This window comes from Trachurus japonicus, chromosome 3 (genome assembly GCF_045865225.1).
Source record: "Trachurus japonicus isolate A0001 chromosome 3, Traja_1.0".
In the NCBI taxonomy this organism is placed as follows: domain Eukaryota; kingdom Metazoa; phylum Chordata; class Actinopteri; order Carangiformes; family Carangidae; genus Trachurus; species Trachurus japonicus.
In genome coordinates, this window is record NC_140909.1 from 9,097,523 (window position 1) to 9,112,023 (window position 14,501).

The following is a 14,501-nucleotide window of genomic DNA, read 5'->3' on the forward strand; positions in this document are numbered from 1 at the left end:
GATTTGACAGTCTTTACTGAATTTGCATGCATTTGTACATGAATGAACGGTAAAACCATGATGACAAGACAGCCACCAGGATCTGCCCCACCTGTTTAGCACCATTACGCCAGATTGGGAACGTTTTATGACACACAACAAGTACAATCATGCTCATGCACACAGGAGATGTGAGCACTAGAGTATAATCTGTTTATCCATTGCCCATTTTCCAAACCAATCTTAACCTCACTTTGCACTGAATGACCACAATCATCCTCTACAAAAACACTATTACATTTATTGTGACGTATTGTTTTTTGGTTTTGTTTTCTCCAGCAAATAGAAGATATCCAAAAAGATATCTCTACAAACACTGCAGTTGTTGTTTGCATGTGTATTTTTCATATCAGACAGAATCATACATGTTATTATTATCAGGAAATCTACCGGGATCTACTTGGAAAGTAGGTCAGGAGATCTGTTTTGTAGCAGCCATCGTAGAAGCTGCAGGGAGAGGGAAACACGGTGCCTTGCTCATGTGCACATTGTCAGCTTTGTTTTCTTACCAACAACCCAGATTGTCCCACCTTGTTAGGGCGCGTTGTGATTATAGGATGATGATAATTTTGCCCTGTGAGCCAGCAGGTGGTGGTCAGGAGCTACCGGACCATGTGTGACCTCACAGGTGGCTCCAGTCAGTTCAAGGGTCAGTGAAGAGGGAACTCCCTCACTGATGCCCACCAGCGATTTATCAGGTATCTCTATTCTTCTATTTTTCACCTCTTCTTTTTCTTCTTGTTCCTCTACTAATTACTCTAATTAGTTAGCTTTTTTTCTTTTGTTTATCTCTCTGTAATGTAATTTCCCTTTGCAAAATGTACCATACATCATACTGTAGTATGTGAATATCTGTGGTGGGCTGGAGCTGAACTCTGTGGACTGTCCAACTTGAAACAAACAGTAATCATGAAGTAACTTGAGGCAATGTTAGGTAATCCTCTTAACACTCCGAGCAACCAATTAATTGAATGCTTTTTCACAAAAATGAAAAAAGTCAGTCACCTGTGGAACGGACAGTCCTGTAAAAACAACATCCAATCATCTTGAACGCGACTTTCAAGTCAATTGGATCGTGATGTGTCAATCAAGCTGCCGTCTCTGTCCCTCCCTACCTCCGACGACGCCAAAAAGACAACGCCAGTAATCCAATGTACCACACTGGTGGTGATGTAGCTCTGAGCTTGATGCTGATTGGTTTATTATGATGTCAGGTGTTTTCTTTCATGTGAATGAGCCACGAGAAAAAGCTGCAGGAAAGTTAGCGATACTGCGCATTCACACGCAACAGTAGTGCGGAAAGCCACGTCGCTCACATTGTTCCTGCACTCTGGAGGCTTAGCTTCAGAGAGAAGTCTGAGGAAAAGGGCTTGGACTTTTGACTTGTGTATTTTCAAAATGTGGCCTGCAAGAACCGTTTTTTTCCAGTATCTCCAACCCTACCATTAAGTTTCACATCAAGAAGATTCATGAACAAATAGCAGAGATGCTGCTGTAACATCACTATTTTTTCAAATAAAGAGCAAAGACGGTCTCTTTCAACTGGCTCCACTGGTGGTAAAAATAAATGTGAATGTGTTGGAGAATCTGACCGGGTAAATTTGGACTCGTGGGAGACGGTGACAGGCAGGTGGTTCATCCAATCCTCTGCCAAGTATTTTTTTAAAAGCACCTGCCCTTTTACAAACACGTTCAAACGAAGCCTTCCCAGATGGTTCAGTGCAACAAACCATCTGGGAAGTCAGGTTAGTGATGGGAAGCTACAGACGGCCTTTGTCACCAATAGCTGAAATTGGCTTTGGTTATATTTTTCATGTAATTTCTAATTAGATTAATTAATTTTACCAAACGGACATCTTTTTGCATCTTTTTTGCATTTGTTCACCTGTTTTTTTCTTCCTGTATATTTCTGACATAAATTGCAGCAAACTGTGGATTGTAAGACTCTAACTTTCTCCTGAGGGATAGTTTTATGCTTCTTTTCCTTCCCCGTCCACTCTGTGCTATTGTCAGAGTGCATAAAATTGTTTCTCCTTGCTCCACGACTCTTTTTAAAGATTTCTTTGGGTTGTTGAGTCTCGAGCTGCCAGAAACTCCGTCAGACTAAACTTGAGGATTTTTGCACATTACATGGTCAGCATCTTAAACCCTAACGTCTCCAGGACGGCTCTTTTCCCACAACTTTGCTATGTCGAAATAAGTCCTGTGTGAAGATATTGGATACTGTTGGCGGCTTTATTTTAATTTTTTTTTGCTCCTACAAGGATCTCCCATTGCACGAATCCATGGATTTGAGTTTGAAAAAGAAAAGATAGTGAATCTGAGCGATTCTCTCCTGGACAGATTGATTCTCTCCCTTCTGCCTAATGTATGCAGGAATATGCTCCAGCCCCATGGGAACCTGAATAGCAATGGAGAGGCTAAAGAAAATGAATCAATGATTGGTGCAAAAAAGAAATCAGAATCCAGCTGGCTCCATCACTGTGTGTTTCTCTCTACAGCAGCCCACCTGCACACACAAACACCACACAGACACACACACAAATGTCTCCCACATAAATGCACTGAAATGTAGGCACTGATTCAAGCTGTTACCTTCATTACTAAAAAAGGCTTGACACGCACACACATGCACACACGCACTGGGACCACTAACAGCGGCATACCAGCCTGCCTGCCTGCCTGCAGTATCCCAATTGTCTGTTTTGAGCTGCAGCTGGGGACCACTTGTGCAAGCCTGTCTCCACGGACAGACCTATTCATGTCTGCCACAAAACGCTTCAGCTACAGTAAGATAAAGCTTTAAATTACCCTCAGACACTCCCCTTGTTTTGCCAGACACATGTATTAGAAGTGAGTGCGTGCGTGTCTGTGTGTGTGCTTGTGCATGCATGCATGCGCGCGCCCGTGTGTGTGTGTCTGTGTGTGCTTAAAAGCAAGGCTGAGAGGAGGACAGAGGGCGAGTCTGTCCGAAAAAACAGCAGATGGCTCGGTCAGAGTGTGGGCCTGAGGAATACTAATGTCTCACCGCCTTGAATTCAAAGATATGACCTCTGTTCACACCAGTGCATCAGACAATCAGACTTCACCAGAGGAGGAGAAAGAGAAGAAGGAGAAGGAGAAGGAGAAGAAGAAGAGAGGACAGGACCGATGCTGGGGAGGACATATCAGAGTATATCAGGCAACTTAAAGGAGACATATTATGCTCCCTTTTCCACAAATTAAAATAGTTCCCAGGTGTCTTAAAGACATATCTGTGACATGCTTCGGTCAAAATACCCAAAGGATCAAACATCACAGCTCTTTTCATCCTCCCAAATCAGCCCTGTTCAGAACGGCTGGTTTTAGTGCCTGTCCCTTTAAATGCAAATGAACCACTGCTTGCCCCGCCCCTTCTACCGGTCCCAGGTAGGGGTGGTATTATGCTAATTCGAAACCTAGTTACATCACTGGGAGAAAACTGAGGGAGCAGCTCGTAAAACCACATGGATTTCAACCTAGGGAGCCTGAAAATTACAGATTGTTTTGTCAATTCTCACATTTTGGAGGCCGGAAGGCAAGACAAACAGCCTTCAAAAAGTGATATTTTCATAATATGTCCTCTTTAACTGCAGCTACAGATAAATCAGTATCTATCAGGTTGTGGGGAAGTCATGATCAAAGTCACTGAGGCCTCCAACATACAGGTGTGAGGGGGAGTGAAAACATGACACAGCAATAACCGAACTGTGACACGTCTGCTTTTTTTTAATGTTAAAATGGAGTTTCCTCCTGGGCTGGGTAATGATTCATCTATTATATCATTTATCAGGTTTCAATCATGGTGACGTGAACATTAAAAAAAAACACAGAAATGTATGTTTTCGATGTTGTGATACTAATATGATCTACTTGGCCCCTCCCTGGCTTCACTAATCACAAGGCTTCACAAGGCTGTTTTCTTTAATGGGGGTTGTAATTTCATTTTCAACAAGTCCAGATCCAAACATGTTTTCTTGTTCTTGTTGATACAAGCCGCTGCTCTGATCATTTTTAGCCACTGATCACTGAAATCAATTTCCAGCGCCTCATTTCCCAACATGTTCGCTGCAGGCTCGAGCTCGTTCAGTCCTGCTTGTCATTTAACGGCTGAAGGACTCCCACTTTCTCCACAGAGGAAAAAGGCGGAGGAGTGGGAGTGGAGGCATGGATGGAGCTCGATGTTCTCTCCTGCTTCACTTTAACTTCAGCGGCCCACCGATGTGTCCAATCGGCTGTAGGCAGTTACAGTTGGCAGAAATGTAAACATTATAGCTGGATCTGTGATTTTTACTTTGCCTGTGTTTGACTTTTTAAGTTTATTTAACCTTTATGATGATTCCTCTGATGTCTTTGCAACGCCAAGAAATTCTCTTCTTTTTTTTCTACACGCTGACTGAATCACAGCTTCTTTTTCAGCCAGTGAGGCTCAAACTTTCATGTGACATTTTCTGCTCTGTCTCTGATGCTCTTTTCTCTTTTTATACTTTTTCATCTTTTTTTTCTGAGGTTTAGCCAGGTAACAGGTGTCACAAGGGCTTTGACATCCCGTTCCTGACATGGTTTTCTAAATAAGAGCTTCTAGAATAAATCTACTTTGTTGCAGACTTGAAAACACTGTTATTTGGACCACCGTTTTGCTTTTAAAGGTATAGTGTTAGTTTACATAGCCATGTATTACAAGCGCAAGACAGAATCAGGTAAAACTGAAGCTACAAGAACCCATAAGAAATGTAAGATGCCTCTGCTCCTTGTAATGAATGAGTCTGTAAGGATTTAGATAAATATATTTCATGATAGGAAGCATGAATCAATCACAAAATATTTCAATTGAGAATAAAACAGCACTTTGGTTGCCATTAAAATCTAAACTGCTAACATTTGGCATTTGCAATAACACATCCTCTGCTGCTTTTAAAGGTAAAGTTTCACCTCTGCCTGTACCTCAATTTTGCACAAAGAATGGAAAAATTGAGACGTGTCTGCTGAATTTAAAGTTAAAGGCAGGCGGACGGGGAAGGGATACGGAGAAGATCACTGTGAGTTTCGAGAGGGAAAGTGAGAATGGAGAGAAGGAATCTTCTCCATTTCATTTCTTTTATAAATGAAGACCTGGCTACCTGCTGCGACAGAGGAAATTGCTGTTTCAATTGAAGTGTGCTCTCTGCTCGGCGCTCTCTCTCTCTTTCTTTCTTACAGACACACACACATACTGTATATAGACACACACACACACACTTTTGAGATAAAAATATGTACAGAACGTACACTTTTTTGCTTTTAAAGAACTTGTACCACATAAAAATGTCTGTATTTTCTGCACACATCAGCTGTTCCTTCTCTTTAGGCAGCATCTGCACAGATGTAACATCCAAATTCTACAAAAAGGAAAAACTACATTTTCTTTATGGCTGCTGTAAATGCAGAAGAGGCATCATACAGCATTAGTGTACAGAGACAGAGACTTCACAGACCCACAGCGCTTTGGCAGGTGTTCAGCATCAGCTGTGCCTATCCTGAGGTCACTGCTGTTTCACTTTTCACTCTCTGGGCTGCTGAGGCGAAGAAGTACAAAAGACAAGGAACTTGGATAAAGTTTTGGAAACTAACTCACCAATTAGCATTGGAGAACAGTATTAATTTAGACTAACAGTGAAAAAATTGTTTGAAATATTCATGAAAATCAGTTAAAATGTCAAATCTCCCTGAAATCAAGTCTGTGACCGAGGTTCATTTGCATTTTGTCCCAGACAGTCAACAACAACAACAACCACCACCACCAGCAGCACATCTGTTCTCTGACACCAGGTCTGACTCAGTCCTTTGTCACGGTGATCCATCCACCTTCTCCTGCCTCTGTCATATGGCTCATTATTAAACTATAAATTCAGTGTTATTTGCTGTATTCATTCTGGAGGGGGAGAGGACTCTTAAATAATCCACAGCAGAGAAGCACTGTGTCTGCTGGATTTACTAAAATTGTAATAAGACATTCATTTTTTTGCTCTTTCTTTTTTTGGTTAAGAAATGTTGAAGAAGATGAAGCCAGACTGGGAACGAAGCAGGCGTTGGTCCATTGAACTGGGATGTCCTCTCTTTAACAAAATGGGTTTCCTGCGTTTTCTCTTTCACTGGCGGTTGCCCAACTGAAATATGAAACATCCATAAGAAACTAAAGAGCACATCCAGGCACAATGGGAGAAATCTGATTGTCTGAGACACTAAAGCGCAGAAAAAAATTCAATGATCCGTGAGATAATCACCGCTGCCAATCGTTCCTCATCTTTATTAGGGGTCAGCTCCGATCAGGTGATGTGTTGTAAACACTTAACTGTATGACAAATGAAACCACCCTCACAACATTTCCACGTCATTAAACATGTAGTATGTTGATAAATTGCGTAATAGCCTGACCATGCAGAGTAATGCGGCTTGTAAATAAAGGATAAAAGCACTAGAGAGAGAGAGAGAGAAAATGAGTTTCCTCTCAGCTGTCTCATTGAGATTCAGCGTTTGTTCTCCTCACAGCCTCCTACTCACTTCAGGACGACAACAAGAGAGCGATGCGGGAGACAGGAAGAGAAGGGGAGCGAGCGGAGACTTGGTTGAGCTGCACGAATGGCACAGGACCACAGACCGCCATCGCTCCGCTACTCCCCCTCCTCCACCACCACCACCACCACCACCAGTCTGCCTGCCAATGTCCATCTCGCCACTTCAAGCAACAACGCCACAGACACACCCTCCTCCTTCACCCTTGACTGTTACCATGGCAACTCTTTGTTTTTTTTCCTCTCCCAGCGCAGTCTCTCAGAGGAGAGACCGTCTCAGCCAATCATCAAATAACAAACCCCTTCTACAGGAACAAACACATGCGTGCCCACATTATTCAAACAATGCTACCGTGGTGGTGTTATTTTAGCAGTTTTGGAAAGGCAACAGCATCTTTTTTTTGTTTAGTTGGGTAAATTTGCTCCAGCACAACACATGAATCCAGCAGCAGACAGTCATTTTCCCCCCTTTTTGTAAGTGGCTCAGCAGCAGCATGGCACCACAATTATTGAGCTTCGTAAACATAAGCAACAAGCGTCCACACACACTGTGCTGGGGTAAAATAACACAAAAAAGTGGGAGCTCTAGCCCAGATAATACGGCCATTAGGGTAGGAAACATAGAAGCATGTACCCAAGCTGTTCTCTTCTCTTCCTTTGTTGGGGTTTGTTATTCCAATGATGTGATTTTGGCTCTATGCATGTCAATGTCAGTCAGTCAGTCCACCACACACACACGCATGCACCATTCCTCTAGGACCTTCATGTTTTATTGAGCCAGTACCTGCACAAAAGGCGACACTCCCATCTGGCTCAGCTGCAGTTTGTGTTTTGTGTTACTTAGCAAATATTAGCATGTTAACACACTAAACCCTGCAGATAAGAAAATAAGATATTATTTTATTTAGGAAAAAAAAGCAATAAAAACTACAGCAGCAAAATTACAATACCATATTGTACAGGAGTAATATTGGTGTTGAGTGATAGTGTTCCTGAATTTTATATTGTTTAAGTGAGGAATATGTATATTTTTTTGCACAGTTGAACTGAAACCTGGTTACCGCTTGCATTAAACCTATACTTACAGTGTTTGCACTATCGTTATGAGCATGTTGACTTTATAATTCAAAGTGCTGCTGTGTCTAAGCGCAATCTCAGAGAGGCGCCGACACAGTTTTCCAATCTTATACTTTCCTATTGGCCTCGGCGCCTTTGCTTTCCTCTCTTTAAAGCCACCTGAAGACGGCAGGTATCGGATTAATCTACACACTAAAGTGAAGAAATGTAAAGCCACAAATAAGCATGACACACACTGATTGAATCTTGTGCAACAAGTAAGTGGCTGCAATGTTTTTAATCGTGATAAACACTGTGGAGATTACATTTTATAATGGTGTTTTTTAATGACTACTTTCATTTCATATACGGCAGCAGTGTGGTATTACACAGAGTCATTGTATTTATTATCACTGACGAGAAAATAAACGTATAGTACATGGTGATAATCTGCCAAAAACCATGAATTCGATTAGATGAAAAAACATAATCTGTTCTTGGCAGGATATTTGAGCTGCTCAATACATTTTTGTGAAACTCTGCACTCTCCCAGACAATTATTAGTTTCCTCTGAGGAAAAGTCTCCACAGGATTGCAGAACTGTCAGTGCATCATGATGAGGACAATCCTGTGTTTACAGAGGAATCAGAAAAATGAATGACACTGGATATGACTGTCACAGCTTCCAACACGCCCACCTCTGTTATTTCTGATCATGTGCCGTCTCCAAGTGTACCACAGGTGCAACAGGCAAGCTTAGCCTAAAAAACATTGGCAGGCTGCAGTCAACAATATGTCTGCCAAATAAAGAACTGCAGGAGAATAATAATACTGAGTTTGCCTTTTAAAACTTGTTGCATGAGGCTGCACAGTGCACAACCAGTGTTAACGATCACCCAGGTGAACTCACAGTGCAAATACATGCCTCAGTGTTGGGGCTCTGAGGCTGGGCAGGTGGGCCATCGGGGGTTGATTGGCCTAGATATTCAAGAGGGGAACATGAAACACTGTATAAAGTTTGCCTGGCGACAAGCCCAGCCTGCAGAGAGCTAAACACAGCTAAATGTCCCCAGAGGGAGGCAGATACTGGGGCGATTTCACAGGGTTTAATTGCAACTGTCGACTGGGTTTGGTTACTGATGAGAGGGAATGAGTGAGCGCAAGACAGATAAAAAGCATTAAGTTATTTTAATATGTAAAATTATGAACATAGGGTAAACTATTAAAAAGCAAACCCTGATATCAAGACAGCTTTTTTCTGTTTTACTCCTGCTGCTTTAACTGCCCCCGACATCCCACTAACACACAAGTGGATGTGGCGCAGATTCCTCTCACACTACTCTCTCTCTCTCTTTACCAGGCAGAAATCTGTCAATAATAAAATAAAAAGGGAAGGAGATAATAAAGATTATGGAGATACAGCAGCTAATTAAAAACTTTGGACGTTTGTTCTGTCTGCTGATAAAATGTGAAGGGAAAACACGCATCAACTATTTGATTATGACCAAAGTTTAACTTTACTTTTTCAACTTTGCAGCAGCCACAACGACAATCATTTCCATGTTTCCCACATTCTGTGTCATAAACTATAAACTGTTTTCTTGTCTGTAACATCTATTGCACGTCTGTCCGTCCTGGGTGAGGGATCCCTCCTCTGTTGCTCACCCTGAGGTTTCTCTAATTTTTTCCCTGTTAAAAGGGTTTCCTATGGAGTTTTTCCTCAGTCGATGTGAGGGTCTAAGGGCAGAGGATGTTGTTATGATGCCATGTAAAGCCCTTTGAGACAAACTGTTTGTAAAAACGGGCTATACAAATAAAATTGCCTTGCCTTACCATTTACATTAGTTACTTCTAAGTATTTCAGACTTGTTGCTGTGATGCACAAGTCACGAGCTTGGGATATTACTGTATTTTGCACAGCTGGTTGAGTAAGCTACAAGTCTCAGCTTTTGCTGTCCCTGCTGACCACTGGTCTAATGATAGATAATATGGATTTTGACCAATATATCAAAAGCAATATTAAGTTTATTAATCAAACCAAGCGGTTTTTTTCAAGGCTTTTTTTCATTCTCTCTTTTTGGATATGAAATAAGTATAATATCCGGATTCTGGGAAAAAAAAATACTATACTTCTCCTATGTTAATATGAAAATGCTGGTATCACACTGGCACAAACATACAACATATTAATATAAGCTAATGTACTAGTACATTTTACTGCAGTCAGTCTTTTTTTAAACAAGGCAGAAGCCAGTGGGCTGATGCATCAAACCCATCTGGTGGTGACAAACACATATAAATAAACTTCATATTGTGTGACCCTCAGGGCTAATTAGACTAATTACATAATTGTTGCAACAGAATACAATTTGTACGATTGTCATAATGTTTACTTCTGGAACCGATCCAGGCTTTTGTCTTGTGTGTGTAGCTTCCACAAAAATCCAATTAATACTTAAGACAAAGTATTATTAATAGTGCCAACCCTTGAATGAGTAAAAACCACACAAAGAAAAGCAGCAGTAGTTATCTTCAAATGCATGGACGTTGGGAAACGGCCAGACGGCAGAATGGACAATCCGACTGCTGGTCTGCTATACTCCGACCTGCCATTCTTCCTAAATTGTCACTTTACAGCCTGGAGAGATGAAGGTGAGAATTGCTCTCCTGCTAACACAATGGTCCATCTGATCCTTCAGTCAGAGGTCTTTCTTCGTATTGACCCTCGCTCCAGAACCAGGTCTCTGCTCAGGCCTCTTAATCCTCGCTCTTTGTCAACTTTTAATCAACACCGGTTATTTCTCGGCAGCCGCCGCTCTCTTAACCTCTGTCGGCTCCTTTCAAGACCACGAACAACGGCCGCGGCTTGAAACTGCTGAGCTGCAGCAGGTTGACTTCTTGTTAATGACTGGCGATATTGCGCATTTTGACAGCTGCCTCATAATTGCGTTTAGACTGGACAATGCAATGCGACAGTATCAGCTCAATTCTCCCCAAGAACCAGCTCCGATATCAGACCACAGCAACAACCCCCCCCCCCCCCCCCCCCAAAAAAAAAAAACAGTGTGTACTTCCACTACCACAAAGCTCGTCCTCCACACTGACAGATTCCTCAGAAAAATGCTAATAATATTCATTGAATGTGGGTGATGGTCATTGTATTCGGTGACAGCACAGAACAGAGCAAGCAATATTGGGCCAGGAAATATCCCCTTATCTTGTTGAGAGACAGACTGGCAGAGCGGTAACAGCCGGGCCCGCTAATGCAGTTTGGTGGCAGGCACATGAAATAACTCCTGGGTTCGGTCAATCACGCAACCCCTCAGGGGAAAACGGGAGGAAATATTCATCATCTTTCACATCACACAAGTGAATACACACCAACACACAAACATACGACGGTGCACGGCACGCCCCATCATCAGCCCCTATAGCCCGTCATTCTCCTCATCTGCACATACATGTTTCGGCTACATGCATTTGTGACTGAAACGCCTTGAAAACAGCACGCCGAGCCGTTGACTGTAATTAACCGTAAATTGAAAACAAAGCATGTTTTGTTCCTCAAGTTTCCCCCCGTGTGACGACGTCGTTCTCCTCTGAAAAGCAATCATGCTTTGCCTTCCCTCTTCTTTGCTCTCTGCAGTGATGTGATTTGCCGGTCCGACCTGCACACATCTGTGCGTCCTGAGAGGAACCATGAGAGCACGCGAGCTCGCCCTCTAAGCTTTGTGTAAGTTTTTTTTCTTCTTCTTTTTTTGTTTGGTTTCAGCACTATCACTGCTGGCCAGCTGACAGGCGGCGGAGGATTAATCACGGAGACGACTCCTGCTCGACCACACAGAGGAGCCGCACCACTACTGACAAGAACAAAAGGAAGACAGACAAACAGACAGACACAAAGAAACTCGCTCGGTTTTTGATAATCAGTCTGGTCCTGCATGTGTTGTCGCGCTGACATTTCGCTTATCTGCGTCTATACAAATGTGTGCACTTGTGTATATTTGTGTGTTAAGATCTGAACAGTAGTGTGTGTGCTATAGCTGACAGAGCGGCTCTACGGTTTGTTGTGGGGTTGCTCGCCTTGTGCATGTGCGTTCATGGTGGTTCTATGTGTGAAATTGTCACATCAATCCTCTTGAAGCACTGGTGGGTACAGGAGGGGTTGTCACACCTCCCAGCATCCTTTATGCTTTACTGACCCCGAGGGAACCGCACAGTCAGGCTGGAAGATTGAAATCAACCCACCTCCACTCCACACACACACACGACACATGCCCTCATGTCCCCAAAAGAGCTCTGTATGTTTTCTACATTCCCCTGCTACTGTTCTTTAATACATCTCAACTTCAAAATATAACAACATCTATTCATGTGTGTTGCATAATCTACAAAGGTTTTTTTTTTCTTCCTTTTTTTTAAAAAAGCATTTACTTTTGAGAGACAGAAAAGCCATCTGTGAGTCTCTTCATATAAACTATAAAGCTATGCTAATGAGGCTGGGGAATCTTTTCAGATGTGGATGCTTGGAGAAAACAAGGAGACAATAATCATAGCAGCAAGTGCAGTTTGACAGAGAAGGCAGGCCTGCTGTAATAATGTATGATTCAAAGCTATTTTAAGATTGTTAAACCTAGATTTCTTTGGGGAAATCTCACTCACATCACTCAGTGGAAACTGTGCCAAACATGAGTGCAGTTAGAGCGTTGGTTGGTTTGGTAGCAAGGCTGCTCTGGCTCAGTGTTGTTATACATATATATAGTATATACCCATACTGTTCCTGTCTGTGTGGTGAGTGTCAAGGCAACACATGCAATCTTCCAAGAGTAGACCTGATGATCACAGCTATTTCTGGAAACATCTCTCTGTTCTCTCTGTTCCCTCTTATCTCAGTGTGAATTCCCACTCAAAGTCAAAGGAAGCCGTTTCAGAAGACGAGGGATTTCATGTCAGTTTGTTATTACAAGACTCACTCGGAGATAGCAAAGTCACAAAGCAGTCACATAAAATATTATGTTGATTTATTGAGTCGTTATGAGTCAAAATCTCATGAAAACTAAAAAAAAAAAAAGGAGAAGGAAGGATAGATTATAGGTATGGTTAGGTGCCGAGGTGCAGCCAGGCAGTTTTATTATAACCGGGAGACTGTGAAATTACTACTTGTTTAAAATTAAAATTTTTCATAGTCATCTGATTGTATTAATCTTGGGAGACTGTTAAAAGGCCTCAAAAGCTTCTAATTGACCAATATACCTGCTGTGAAAATGGTTTTCAATCTCTGTGGCAGGTACAGGTGTGTAAAATGGTGTCTGGGGCTGGAACTAGTCTGTGGGTTATTTTTTATTTTATTTTTTAACCTTTATTTAACCAGATCCATTGAGATCAAGACCTCTTTCACAAGGGTGACTTGGCAGCAGCAGCACACGTCGTAGTGAATAAAGACAGATAAATTACAAAACAAACCTTGAAATAATCAAAATGTTCTCAGTCAGTTGATTAATTGTTTAGTCAAGAAGATAATAATGATCCTCAATAAATGTCTCCTCCACTCCAAGTCCATGTCTAATGTGTCTTCAAATGTCTTGTCATGTCAGACCATCAGTCCAAAACATGAACACATTCAGTTCATGTTAATTTGAACAATGAAAAGAACCAAGTCCTTGAAAATGTGAAGCCAGAAAAACAGCATTTTCGTTTGAAAATGACTTTCATGATCAATTTATCTGTATATTTCTTTTAGATTAATATAATTACTACAATCTACTATCTATATTTGACAATATATTGTTAAAATATACAAGGAATGTTCAAATCCCTAAATTCCAGTTGTGATTAAATGTTGGATTAAAAGTGACAATGTTTTGTCTGCTGAGAGGAACTTCCATCTCCACACATACCGACATTCAACTGTTGCCAAAAGTTCGCTCTCCATGCAATATTCCTAGAAACATAATCACAGTATATGTGGGCAGCACAGCATAACAACAGCCTGTCCAATTTCTATTCTCAGTGCAAGATATACATGAATGCACAGAGAGGAAAGGTGTGATAAATGTTTAGTGGGATGCCAAATAAAATGCTGCAGCATACTGGCAGGAAATTAAAAGAGGATTATTACATGTGCAAAACATTCATGTAGAACATTATCACAGAATTAAAAGACATTAAATTGTATATCTCCATGGAGTCTTTGGGGTGTTGTTTTCGAGGCATTTCCGTCTGGTCTGTTGGACCTTGTTGGAGGTCATTTGCATTCTGCCGATTTCAGCCCTTTGTTTGCTCCCGTCTTACTCTCTGTGCTCACATACGCAGTATTATAATGCAACCAAATAAAGCCGTTCTCTCATTTGCATGTTTTTCCCTGTTTCTGCTGTCTGACAATAGAACAAGTATGAAATAGAGTGGCCCATTAGGACTACATGCTAACTAGCAGGCACTTCCAAGCCATTTCCAAGCTGCCGCTCTCCAGTGACCGCGCCGTCAGTGTCTTGTAATAAAATCATCAAATGCAGAAGACACACAAAGACTACAGCTGTGCTTTCTCAGAGAGAAAACTTAGAAGCTCATTCATGTCTACGTCTGTCAGCTGCTGGTCAGACTAGAGAGGTGGGTCTGCACTTTGCAGAGGAAAACCCAACCTCAGACTTGCAGCCCAATGCCGGTGACTTTCCTCTATGGAAAGTAGTGGATGCTCTAGTGACAAATAGTGTGACAGACCGTCAAATCATTTTGAAAGAGCAGCAACCAATGGGGAAGCATCACAGTCACTGACCTAACCAATGGTGTAACCTTTTCACTCAGTCAAGCCGCTTTTGGCTGCCTCACAGTTTAAACTTC

The 14,501-nt window shown here is 41.9% G+C and overlaps 1 protein-coding gene across 4 annotated transcripts in view; it reads right to left on the reverse strand.

The window, feature by feature from the left end:
* The window catches only part of apba2b (amyloid beta (A4) precursor protein-binding, family A, member 2b), an 86,687-nt gene that overhangs the window by 35,286 nt on the left and 36,900 nt on the right, over window positions 1–14,501 (reverse strand). The gene's annotated exons all lie outside the window — the stretch shown is intronic.